The 14,026-nt window shown below is 44.7% G+C and overlaps 1 protein-coding gene across 1 annotated transcript in view; it reads left to right on the top strand.

The window, feature by feature from the left end:
- LOC124304325 (UPF0489 protein C5orf22 homolog) overlaps nt 1-14,026 on the top strand; it is an 808,682-nt gene that overhangs the window by 228,961 nt on the left and 565,695 nt on the right. The gene's annotated exons all lie outside the window — the stretch shown is intronic.

The raw sequence follows: 14,026 nt of genomic DNA, 5'->3' as shown, positions 1-14,026 counted from the left end.
TCAAACAATTCTTCGTCAAGTTACAAATTTCCAAATTTCACTTACTTTCCAGCCATATACTTGCATGTACCCCCTTAACTACTGCTCGATCAGACTTGGGAAAACGAGTTGCTAGATTCAAGATTTTTGGGAATCACGTAAAAAAATTTAACTGTCATACAAATGCGAGGACAAGGCTGCGAAGTAGGACTAGCGGATAATCGTAGGCAGATATCCACAAAAACAATTAACCGCAAAGTGAAATGACTTTCGATTTTGGAGACGTGGATAGATACACGTCGTGTGATATTTTGCCGCGAGAATGCCGAGTTCACCGGCGGCACCTGCTGGCTGCTCGCGGTACTGGTAACATATCAGGGTCCTTTAGGGTCGGATCAGTTGCGCCATAATGGAAAATGCCCTATATTATCCTTATCAGACCCAAATAAGGTAGTAGGATATGCCTGACTTACACCTGATTAAGCCCAATTTAGGAAGGTAGTAGCAGAGTTCGCTTGGCTTAGCGAAGGCTTCATTAGACATACCTTGACAACATGTGCATGACTTGTACCTGATTGGGCCCGATTCTAGTAGAGTTTGCCTAGCTGACACCCAATGAGGCTGGGATTAGAAACGCCTTATAATTGTCAGAATGTGCCCAACTTGCACCTGATTAAGCCCAACAGGCACGTCCCAACAGTTTGCCTAACTTACATCTGTTGAGGGCCAGATCCAGCATGACCTGATAAGATATGCCTGATTGCAGCTTGGAAAGGACCTGATGGAGGCCCCTATCAAATTTCCACTCGGGGACCTCATCTACTCGGATCTCGCTAAGAGAGCTTCGCGCTGGCTGCTGCATGGCCATGCCCGGATTTATTTTTTCCCGCACGAGATGCAGCCTCCTACACGCGTGCGTTGCACCGGTTAGGAATAACGGAGCGGTCCAATCTGGTGCCGGCTCCCCTCAAATATGAATACGGTAACGGAGGATACAGCGCTGCTAGCGACGCCCTGCTTTCGTATTCATATGAAAGTTTCCTCCTCAGCTCGTTAACTTTACATAAGGTTGCCGTTTGCGAACCGTTCCAGATCCGCGGTCCTCCTTCGACAACCGTCGCAATTTCAATTCCAGGAGCCTCTTCTGCACCTATGGCGCAATTGTCTGTTTCTTGAAGAAATCGATCCCGTATTTTCAATCCAATAGATATACTTTTACTCTCGAAAAACCTTTGCCAGTGGCTAACAGGAAAATCTTCTTTTCAGAGGATGTAAAATGACCGTCTTTATTAAAGTGGCGGAAAGAGAGGTAGAATTAAAATAAAACGTTTCTCCTCTTTGTATCTTTCATCTTTGGCCCGTCATAATGCTTTGCGACAAACTTTAAACACTTCAGTGACGTCGGTTCTCGAAAGTTTCACGCCGGGATCCCTCAATTACTGGGGCATTACACGGTAAAAAGTTTGACGAAAGTTGTGAAATGCGTCGCTCTCACCTGCTCTTGCGGTAGGTATAACTCGAGAGGTGAAAGAAGCAAGAAGTGATTCGCTTGTACGGACGTCTTTAGTCAACGAGCTTTTGCAGGCTAGGGTTGGAAGGGTCTGAGGAGAGCTTCCAACCAACGGAAAGAAGGAATGGTGAGCGAGAGAGAGGGAGAGTGAGAGAGAAAGACAGAAGTTGAATTTATTCAAAAAGTCGGACTACAAAAAAGTGGAGTGAATCTTCTGACCGTACAAGCAATTCACTCTCAATTTATATACACCTGATCATCACGTTCTGCATCAGGTTTATGATTTGTTTCACATTTATGGTGCAGGTCAGTCGGCACTGCAAGAAAAATGTGCTGATGACTTCTATGGATCAACGCACATTGTATGACATTGAAATTAAGACTAATTCCAATCAAACACTATTTCATGTCTATATTACACTGTTTGACGTCAATGCATCTGATTGATGTTTGAATTGATGTTGAATTTGCGAATTGACCACACAAATTGTTTTAAATTCTACACATTGGCATCCAGAACACAGCGTCCATGTCCAGCTGCAGGATGAAGAACAAACCTGAGTGCATTAGTGAATCTGTTGAACCAAGAATTGACCGAGCAATTTTATACTCGTCAATTCGGCCAAAAACTGCGAGATACAACTGTGAAACTCAGATTAAGTTCTACCACATTAGCAGTCACTCTAGATCTTAAGATGCTGCAAACTGGGACTCCATTCTTCTCTTCCGGTGTTAATACAGTACAACTGGACGCAATACAAGATTCAGAACGTCAACCGGGCACCAACTCAATTGTGAGCATAGTTTCATAAAAGAGCATCTTAGTTTGCATCTGTTGATATAACAGTTTCCGATCATGGTCGAACTTTTTATTCTACCGGACTGCAGAATGAGCTGTAATTACGAAAGTGAAAAAACTTTTGCCACAAGTCTAACCACCACGTTCATGTCCAACTTGTGTTATTACTTAAATTCCCCATGTCGTTAATCATATTCAAGACTCATCTAGAATATCATGAACATTGGCAGGTGTGCCCGTACAGAGGACGTAGTTAAAACCGATACGAAGAAGAAGAATAAGAGAGGTTAGTTCTACAGCGAACATTGTACCCACAGGGTGTACCCAGCTCGCTGACAATCAAGTTGAACCTCAGGGCTCCTACCCAATTTGGGGTGCGACTGGTAGTACAAGGGGTCCTATTATCATTCTCCATCAGCGAGGACATTGGCATGACGTTGCGGGCGTAAGGAGTCGTGCTTTATCTGGGCAAGCTACAGAGAAGAGAGGAGCCCTACGAAGGATTTCTCTCTCTCTCTCTCTCTCTCTCTCTCTCTCTCTCTCTCGTCGATGCTGGTTTGCAAAGAAAGGAGATAGTGGATAAAAAAACGCTAGCAAGAGGACGAAAAGAGAAGGAACGGACGGAAAATAAAGGAAAGGAACGGCGTGGAAGGGGTTGCCGGTGCGGATACGTCGGGCAAGGTGCGGGTAGAAGGGTGAAGCAAGGGTTGGGCTGGCTGGCTGGGTGCCTCTGGCTGGCTGGGTGCGGCATTGATCTGCCGAGCGGGCAGGCGGCTCGTGTGTCGGCTTCCCTTGCTACACCCTCGCCGCCCCGACGCCGCGCCAGTGCGTTCTTCTTCACCCCGTGCTTTACTCTTTTTTCGTACCGACATCCCGCCCGCGTCCCTTCCGCCCCCCCTCCCCGATTCGTTCTTTCTGTGCCGGTGCTCGGAGCCGGCGGGAGAACGAGGAGGAGCCGGGGGTGGAAGAGGATGACGACGACTTCCACCCCGGCTGGGGCTTCGAGAGCGCTTTCCCAGATACTAGCTCACGGAGAAGTGTGCGGCGTCAGCGTTCCTTGCCGGAGTCCCGAATGCCCTCTCTTGTCCCGAAACAGCTCCCTGCAGCCACCCGCGTCTTCCTTGCCACCCGCAAGACCCGCGCTGCTCTGCTCTAGCGAGCAAAAAGAAATACTCTGCATCACGGTTTTCTCTGGCCTGTTTATTCACCCCTTAAATCACCACGCGGCTCGGAAAGGAGTTTCGGCGGAGGTTGGTATAACATAACAACGCAACGGAGGAGAAAGGAGGAAGAAAATAAGTAAAGAAGGAAAGGAAAATGAGTAAAAACTGCCGTCAGTATAGGCGCCGTTATCCTGGAGGTTCGTGAGCTTATGGGTGAAAGAGCCTCGCGAAGTCTCCCCAAGGTAGCGAGAGAGCGGGTCATAGTGTGGTGTATACGGTGAATCGATAAGGCTAACAAGGCTTTAGCTCACCGAGTAATAAAGGTTCGCGAAGCTCGTCGATAAACCGTCTTTGGCATCGCAAGTCGTCGCCCCCTTTCCGAAAGCTGATCGTGACTCAGGGGCAACAGCAGCAGCAACTTCACCGTCAAATCATCGATCGAGCGATCGATCTGACGACTTATCAAACGCGGAAGTCTCGTTGGTCGGATTCCTCAGTGGCGATTGAAACTGTTCAATTGATCGAGGTACTACATCGAAAAAGGTAAACTGTGATTGGAGTGATGCAGCAATTGAATCGCTGATCCCTAGACCGCGGAAAAGGTAACCGGAAAGCGGTAAGCCTCCGTTGATGATGACCGACGGTAATGAATGAAACGCAACTCCCTGTGAACCTAGTATGCTTACCTCATCTCCGACTCAAGCCCTGGCGCAGAAACACCCCATTCCATTTTACCCGTCCCCGTTACCGGGCACACGAGTCGGGGTAACTCGTTTCTTACGACAGAGAACGGAGCCAGCGGCGGCTGCGGCGTAATTTTACTCTCGGTAAAAAATACTCTCGCTCAACTTTTACTCGCTCATTATTCCTCGCTGCCATGACCTAACCTGACCTGACCCCAGCCTCGGCATCATTTAATAACCCAGAGAGCGACCCCGCCGCGGGCCGATCTCCCCTCTGGATGCTAATTTGTAACTAGGGTACTTCCGGAACAGTGGTTCGTAATCTTTCTACGTTCTCTCTTAATTTCTCAGCAATCACCATTCACGTGGAAGTCCCTGGTATCATACCTCAATCGAAAATCCTCCGTTCTCACTTGTTTTCCAATTATTTCCACACTTTGCTGCACCTCCACGCGTCATCTTATCACCGAACGATCGTTCTAGCAAAGAAAGCAGCCGAGATGTGCCTTACCGATTTATACCATCCCACGATGCGTTGAAGTACACTAAAGAACATTAGATACGTATTTGACTGCTAGTCCGGTGCAAGGCATGAAAACCACCCTTAAAGCTTACTACTACACAATATGGAGAGCTTCTCCTGAGGGTTAAAATTTCACGCATATGATCGTCCGTTGCTAGTGGATAACGTCCAATTGGTTTTAATAAAAAAATTCACGGCAATAAACTTCCAACAAATCTAATCATGGTGATAAACTTCAAGGATAGTTCCCACTCCTTAAATGGCTGAATCGGCAGGTAAAAAAATACGTGTCCAATGTTTTTTGTTGCATTGCATCATACCACAAAATAAAAGAAATCGCTGAAGTACAACTCGGATAGTTTCGTTGTAAGTTTATTCAACCCAAGACATTGGCTTTCAGGCCGTGTCGAAGCTCAGAATATCATCCGTATCGGAGTAACTTTCTGGTCGTGTTTCAGCCGGAGTGCAGTAAATTAGAACTCGGTTAGCGGTGTTGATTTGGAGTTGAGTGGGTGTTAATAAATCAACAGATTGAGCGGTTCAAGGGGTTGCATTGAAAACTGAAAACGATCCTTGAGATGAGCAGCTTATCCAAGGTCCTTGGAAGGTTCAGGGACAGAACTTGGAGGGGTGGAGACGCTCGGCGTGGGGCGATGTTCCTTGCATCGGCAATTAACCCTCACCCGATGCTCCGAGCGAGGCAACCCCATCCGCATTTAATTACCTCGCCAGCCCCAGGCTAGCTGAGTGGAGGCCAAGGTCAGGAGGCATTGAACCCTCGCCGTATTCCGCCGTGGCACAGTGACCGAATTTACGCTCAAGGGTCGTCTTCGGTAATTAGCTTCCTCCCCCTCGGTTCTTCCAATTTTTTCTTCATCTACTGCTTCTCATTCACTGTACATATAATGCTTATGAAACCAACTTCGAAGCCGCATCAACTAATCTATCACCGATAAAGAACATTAGAAAATTGCAAAACACATTTCTGCGGATTCCTCCTTGTTCATCATTTGTGTGTTTATGTTTCATTCAAAAGCAAACTTCCCTTCTTCACGTGCTACTTGGCGTGCGTATGGATGGTAAAGGCACTCATTTCACGATACTTTGATGGGACCTCAACGTGGACCAGTAGAAAATTCTTCACATAGTGAAGCCTTTCAGCTGAAACTGCAGCAGAAATTTTCGTTCCGAGAATATTAAGTCATCGCCTTTTGTCTCAATCAAAAAACTTGAGGATTGATTTTCAAAAGAATTATACCACTTTGAAAGACTGTCTGGTACGTTTTTCCTGACTTTTTCAGCTCCAAGTCCAGAAATCACGAGACCGATAAATAATTGGTTAAAAATACTAAAGCTGGGTCACTAAGTAAGCCGATTTTGAGCTTATGCTGGGTGGGTTGGCTGCACGGTAAGTCAATAGCCCCTTCGAGAAGCGAGTCGTTCGCGTAGGTAGGTCTAGGTAGGTGGGTAGGCAGGAAGGTAAGTAGGTACTGGAGAGCTCCCAATCAAAGGAATCGAATAAATCTCGTAAACTTTTACTTATCTCGTCGGAGCCCATATTTCTTCCTCTATTTTTATTCGTTTTATTACCCAGGCTTATTCGGATATCGTAGAAAGATTACAAACCGGCCGAGTTCGTCGCGTGTTCAAATACATTATCAATAAATCATCCCCGAGTAGATGTTCAACTTGAAATTTCGATGTTACTGGTTGAAAGTTAGGTAGTTACAGTTCTTGCCCGGATGAATCCGACCATTATCCTTCTCTTCTTGTAGACCGTGACAACAAGCTTCGAAGTCACGTTCTTTCGCAGGTGGAACGGAATGCAACCTACCTGATCACAGTCGTCGACGATGAGCGCATGTACTGTCTTCATATCCCTTTTGCCGTTATTTCGGAACGGAATAAGGAGACCTGGAATTGTCTGTTCGTTCTTTTTTCTTTATCCCTCGCTCCTGATCTCGGATGCCTGGTATATCAATTCGATTTCTCGGTTGAATCGAATGGATGTCATTTTCCAGCGAGGCATATCGCATGCTGGCAGGCGTGGCCCGAGCAGCGGATGGGGGCTGCGATAATATTTCCGTTGGCTGGCAGGGGTGGCGGCCTCTGCCTCTTGGTGAAAGTGTACCAGAGCCTCTGGGTGCACGACGATCCCCGCTCCCTAATGCGATTCCGATATCGGCCCCGGACATCTCTCCAAGCCAAATACTGCGAGGGGGCGGCAGAGGGCTGGTGGAAAAAAGGGAGAAGGGAAAGGGACCTCGCGTTATACGTATGAGGCGAGCCCACACCCGGTCACGCTGCCATCTTGGAATCGATGTTGATCAGGCGGAAGGAAAAGACTTCTGCGCAACGCGGGTGGCAGGTGGTGCCTTTCGGGGTGGATACACACGCACCGTCGCTCTTCATTCTATATACCCTGATCTGATCGTGCGTGGAATCCCAAGACGCTCTGCGAGCACGTGAGCTGGAAGTAGTAAAATGGCGCCGATGGTCTTCATTGGCTTCTTTATCTGAGCGATCCTTCGTTCAGAAAACATCGCAGCCATCCCAGGTAGCACACTTGTCGAGAGATCGACTTTATCCATTCACTTTGTTAATGCCGGTATGATGCCGACAGAAAAAAATACACTCAGAACTGCCAGGAAGCCAATAATTGATGGTCTCTATTCGCCTGATGACCGTCAATAAGCATAAAATCGAAGCTTTTCAACTCTATGTCCACGATCATCCTTGAAACGTCGAATGAAAATTACAATGAAAATAAAATCTATCAAACAGAACTCGCCCTAGTGAATGTAACAGGACGAATAAAGTCTATCAATTATCGAAATAACAAAGTTTCACTTCACTATTTTTTTCCCGACAACGAATCAATTTTCACGTCGTTGACCATAAATCGACAATCCAAGGGACATTCTTAAACGTCCGGTTGTCATATAGTCAACTCGATACTGGCTTCAAATGCGCCCTTTTCATTTCTGTCTACAATGAGTCAAATATAAGTCGACCTTGTGTTACTTGGACACTCACACATCGGTACGTGAAGTACGAGTGGTCCCTTTTACACAAATGCATCCCGCGCAGTTCAGCATTCACGGATTATACATAAAAAGCCGTTCCCTTTGCCAGTTTTGATCGCTGAAACGATGAGAGACAAAGTGTTGGACGCGAGGGGGTTCAGTCAAAGGATCGTATAGCGGGCGGAACGGGGAAGGACGAAAGCGATGTTTAATTTCAATGAAACGGAAGAAATGGGAAAAGGAGAACGTGAATTCCGGTACTCGACTCGAGGCGCTCTCCACGCCTGGAAAAATCACTCTCACGGCTCATCCCCGATCGTCATATTTCCTTGAGCCTCCTTATCCATACAAAACGGGAAATTAGGAATAAGCCCTGAAATAATGGCATCTACGGTCAATAAATCCAAAGAAGGATTCCGCGGCGGGGTCCCTCGCTACTCTGCCCTCACCCACTCGCATACCTTCGTACGCGCGGTGAGGGATCCCTGGGCGAGAGGGCTGTTACGAGGATACGAAGAAGGCGGCGCGAGCGGGGTGGAGGAAGAGGCAGGGTAGAAGATTGATCTGCCGCCTCCAGGTCCGCTGCGTGATGCTCGGAGACGGTCGGAGGTGCTCGGAGGAGGGGCATTTTATTCGATTTCTCAGAGTCTATACGGGCCCATCCACCAACTTTTGGCCAGCTTTCAAGGTTAAGAATATCGAACTGGCTGCAACTTCGACATGTGTGGTGCATACTAAGAAATGGGAATCATCAAATCTTAGAACCTCGAAACCTTGCCGCTTTCGAGAAATGCACTTACCAATTTTATCACGCTCTGAACTAAACATTAATTGTCTTCGAATCTTCGATACTTTCAGTCCTCGGAAGGTAATAAGGCCTGATGTGGTTTCTGTGTAAGAAAAGTGAGATCAATCCGAATATGGAATCCATTTTGAATGAGATCCTCGGCAAATGCCGAGTAAACACATTTTCTGACATTTTTGGTCCTGTATATGCAAAAGATGAAAACTAGAATCATTTTCATTTCTTCGTCTGAAAAGATAGACATTTTTGAGCAAACCTTGGATTTTTCAGAGTGAGAGGAGAGTGCGATAAAAATTAAATATTACAGGAATCTCCTTTTCTTTTGAATACATTCTATTTCTCGGAAATATTTACACCGATTCGATAATCATTCTAATTCCGTCTAACTCTTAGAATTTCAGGATACACCCCAAGCTCTCCATTTATAACATAAAAAATAAGTACATTGAATTTTTTAGTCCGTTACCTTAAGATGTATTTTGAACTCGGAAAGATCAGATTTCTTCATACAAAAAACAAATAAGGCTATCCATTTTCCAGCAGCAAAAAGTTTTGAGAATTCCAAGACAGAGGTTCAATTCGAAAACGTGATTAGATTTTTCAACGTGTTTTTCGTGTAAAGTAAGACCCACATTCCTAAAAATCTGAAGATTCTTATATTTTAGTGTAATTTTTATGACAAGACTCGAATATATCCAAACCATAACGTATCCTATGTCACTTCAACCTGTCCAAATTAGCCAATTTGAAATTTCGACTCTAAATAGTTGGTCTAAATTTGGTGTACTAGTCAATGTAATACACGGGAAACAAGACCGCGAATATGTAGGGGACTAAGCTCGATTTATGAGTAATTTCCACCTGCCGAGGTGACCTCATCGTTGGTACCGTTGTAAGCCCAGATGTGTAAGGCCTCGACTAGTGGATTTGAAGAGCTCGAAAGTTCTGGAATCATTCGCTCTGATGGGTGGGACGTTAGCCCTTTCTCCCACCCCTGAATGCAAAAAGTGATGACGCTGCTACCGGGACTGCAAGAACGGAAGGAACGAAGAGAGGATCTCCAGATCCTGCCAGACTGGAGGGTACCTTCACGTATCATCGACGCTTAATGGCCGTCCACGTGAAAGTGCAGGGGGAACCTAGGGGAGCGTGTAAGGATAGGAAAGAAGGGACGGTGAAGGATGAGGAAGACGAGGCGACGGGGAAGCGGAAGAGGAAGAGAAATAAAGATTGCTACCCTGCAGGGCATTAAAGACGCGAATGGAAAATGGAGGGCGTAATAACAATAATGATCATAATGTATGGAGCTTTGTAAGATATTGAAGGGAGGAGATCATAAATTAAGTTTCGGATCAATGGAGGCTTCCCGTTCGGGAATATTTAACATAAAATTGAATTTGTTATAACGAGGATCTGCCAGGAAGATGTGCTACGTACCAGGCGGAGGGCGGGGGCGGTACGCGCCATTACGCGACAAACCAGTCATGAAAATCCCCGATTGTGGCGGACGATTATTCAAACGAAACGGCTAACAAGATTTCCGTCAATCAGCGCGGGTAATGACTGCCTCGATGAAGCAGTTTGCATCAACCAGCTGGCACAGCCGGGCCGAAATTCGGTGGGCTGATAAGCCGCCCGTCATTAAAAACCCGAGAGTTGAAAACGAAAATCAACTCGAACTCCTAATTCGAATCAACAAATCTTGCTCTGCAGTAAATCCCAGCACCCTCTATCAATCTCACCAGATACTCAATTGATCACATGCAACTCGCTTTGATCTAATACCGCTGAAATTCATCAGTAGGCTACAACGAGACTGAGCAATCTTACTCGTTTTATGCCTCCTGACATTCGATTAATTCCAATCACAGCGAGACTCTACCGCAGCATTTATCTCTACCTTGTTCCTCCACCCCATCAAACGTTTCCGATCGCGTGTTTTACTCGTGGGAATTAATCCCTCTTGCAAATACGCGTAGCCCTTGGGAAGACTCAAACTAACGGGTATTCGTGCGTCTGATATGAAGAAAGGGTCAAGATGTCGTAGCCTTGAAACTAATGCAAGCTACATTTGTCATTATTTCTATAACGTTGGCTGTTTGGGGTAGGAAGATAGTTCACCTTTCACATTGTAAAAAAAAAAAAAAAAAAAACAAGCCCGATTCAAATTCAAAGTTACCTAATGTCAATCTGATGCCACCCGATGTCAGATTAACCGTTTTGATGTGAATCCAAAACCACACGATGTCAATTCAAAAGTATCCGATGCTAATTTAACACCAACTGATTTCAGTCCAACTTATTTAACGTCAATCAAAAACTACCTGACATCAATCTAATAGTATTTGATACAAACTCTCCATTTACTGATATCCTCCAATTATTTTCCGATGACAACATAACACCACCCGCTAGCAGTCTATTTTGTTTGATGTCAATCCAAACTTACACAATGTCAATCTATCGTTATCCAATGTCAACTTAACGTTACCTGATGGCAATCTAACACTATTTGATAATAATAGCCATATATGATGTCTATTTAATACAACGTGAAGTTAACGTAACATCACCTGATGTTGAATCTTCGAATTGGCCACCAAAATGATTCTTTAGTAGTGAATCCTGGTTAATTTCATTAAATTCTAATTGCACCATCATGTTCACGGCGCGGTCTTTGAAATGGTGAAACTTGTGGTTCATTCTGTTGATTGCCGGCTGCTTGACTACCGGAAAAGCACGATGAGCATCTTTTGGCAATTTGCAACGGGTACGCTGTGAGATTTTCATTTTATTCTGGAAATCGTCTGGTCCTATTGCGTATCCACCGAGTAGCGAGCAGAGCTGAACTCGGAGAAAAAGCGAGACGTGGTATAAGAGAGCGAGAAAAGAGAAACGATATTGAACTGCTCTAACGCTCCGGAGTTTTCCCCATTACTTTGAATTTCTCTTCGAAGCTTCCTTTCGTGCCCTTATATTCTTGCACGCTCTCTCGCGCAAATCCTTAAGTCTGAGACGAGGATAACACGTGTCGTGTATATAGACTTTTACGGTTATATGGTGACGGATTAGTCGCCTTAGGGAGGAAAAATCTCTTTCCCTGAAGACGGAGATGAAAAGACTACGGGGTATTTCCATGAGCTCGACAAATTTGCAAATTCTCAAATAATGGTGAATTGATACGCAGTCATAGATACTCCGATCAAAATATGCGACACGAAGATTCGCATTCGTCGTAATTTTGTGAAAGTCGTGGCACTTTGTAGAAATTTATGTGCTTCATGGTTAACCAAATGCACCTAAGCATACAGTTCATCGGTTTAAACAGATGTTATTACATGGTGTTCGTTCATGATCTGTCCGTGTATTCTGTGCTGTGAGCCTAAGTTTGAACGCGAAGTTTTAAAGTATTTTTCAGTCATTCTGCCTTGCGTGAGGTCGCTGGAAATCCTAGTCCTGCAGAGAGAACTTCAAAGACAGTAACGATTAAAAACCCGTCTCAAGTTCTTCAACTATTTCGGTCTCAGGCAAGATTTCCAACTTTCAAGTCGTTCATCGGCATAAAGCTTTCTCAGTCTCAACCATTCTCTCAACGAGTAAACCAGATTGAAGATTACACGGTTTTTCATTCACCCTTGCACGAGATTTTTAAAAGTCTCATTTTTTCAGAAAAGAACTTCGAACATGTGACTTGGAGCGAACAACCTTACTGGGTGACTGTTTTGAACGTCCTTCAGTTGTTAAAATTTTAATTTCCGGGTGGGTAATCCGCATGATGCATTACCGCACGCATTTAACCCTCGAAATCGTGAACTGTTTTGAAGAGAAATCGAACTTGCCGAAAGTTGCCGACCAAAATCATCAGGGTGGCACGCAGGATAACGACACGGGTGTGTCGGGGTTGTAAAATCCGGGCATTAAAGCTCTCTCATTAGTGTATCTCCACTTTAAAGAAGCGCGGCTCGCTCTCACCCTTGACTGAGTCTTAAGTAAAAATCAATAATTCCTTTATCGTAGAAATTAACGTCAAGCATATTCTCCCTCCGTGTTCCGCCGCCGTTACGCTCTCCACACCGAACACTCAAGACTCGACACTCGATACTTGATGCTCCGCACCCTTCTCGCAGACCCGTTTCCTGCTTCTCCGCATGCCGCATGTATAATATCGTTCCGTCGGAGCTCTGCGATATAAAAAGAAAAACTAGAAAAAAAAAAGAAGATGGTGACTCGCTGAGTCCGCCGTATTCCAATGCATAAATATACGCGTGTACCTAGATGTTCGTTTTCACTTTGCACCGTCCGCTCTTCGGTGCTACAGGTCTGCATACACACGTGACGCGAAGTCGATAAGAATCGGTTTATGAATAAACATAGAAAAATTCCCAGACTGTTCAACTTCGAGCTATCTGATATCTAGACGCGGTTTGTACGCGAGTTAAATTTACGTTATGTATGCGTGTGTGTGCATGAAAAATAACACATCAAGTGGGCGAAATTATTTCACTCAGCCACGAGGTAGGCGCCTTTTGCTTTATACCTAGACGTGTAGGTGTGCAATGTATATTACTTCACGCTGCCACCGATAACGAGCATACTATGCTAGTTAATTCAAGGCAGCTCTCTCGAGTCGGTGCCTTCTTTACTGTTGCTGAACAGCCGATCAACGCGCGCTGTTCTTAAACAACTCTTTCACACGACTTTCGAATGGCTGCTGCTACGCTGATTCAGGTGAAAAGAACGGCCGCCAAACGCGGACTGTTTTCATGTTCAATTATTTCCGGTCCGGTCCAATAGAGAAATGAACACAGAGGGAGAGAGAGAGAAAGAGAATTTAATTGAATCGATATTGTACTTACGCCCTAGTCAGACTTTCGAAAAAATGGGGACGAACAATTTTACAGTACATACAATATAAGCGGCCACGTAAAGATGAATTACATTCAATGGTATAAAAATTTATTAGTAAAAAAACATAAAATTTTTGGTTTCATTAATCATTCTTTGTTCTAATAACAATCTTAATCTTAATCTTACATGAAATCATGCCAACGCAGATAAACAACGCGTAATAGAGAAATAATTAGGTGGCAGGATATAAAGCATAAGACATCAATATCATCTGCAGCGAGTTACATTTCACGAACAACAACATCACTTGTCAGCGATGCATTCAAGCTTAAAAAGATGATGAAAAAGCCTAGTTGTAAAGATGACGAACGATGGAGAGAGAGAGAGTGAGAGAGAGAGCAGTGAAATCGTAAGAGAAGGACACGAATTGGACAAAATCGGATTCACTACCTGTTTTAGTCAGAGTATAGAATACCGAAAGAAGTTTTAAGAATTTCAGAAAAAAATCATTGATTCACAACGTAGTGCCAACCTAATTAAAAAAAAATGAAAAATTTCCACCATTATAATGATTTGGTGTTTTCAGAATGGTTCACCCCCCCCCCCCGCCCCTCGTGGAAATCGGCCTTGAATTCTCTTCATATAAAGAATTGTGGATCGTTTTTTGTTTCACCGTAATGCCACAGCACA

The sequence above is a fragment of the Neodiprion virginianus genome, chromosome 5, assembly GCF_021901495.1.
Source record: "Neodiprion virginianus isolate iyNeoVirg1 chromosome 5, iyNeoVirg1.1, whole genome shotgun sequence".
NCBI lineage: Eukaryota > Metazoa > Arthropoda > Insecta > Hymenoptera > Diprionidae > Neodiprion > Neodiprion virginianus.
The sequence above is the reverse complement of the archived record's forward strand: the minus strand, read 5'-3'. Positions and strand labels throughout refer to the sequence as shown.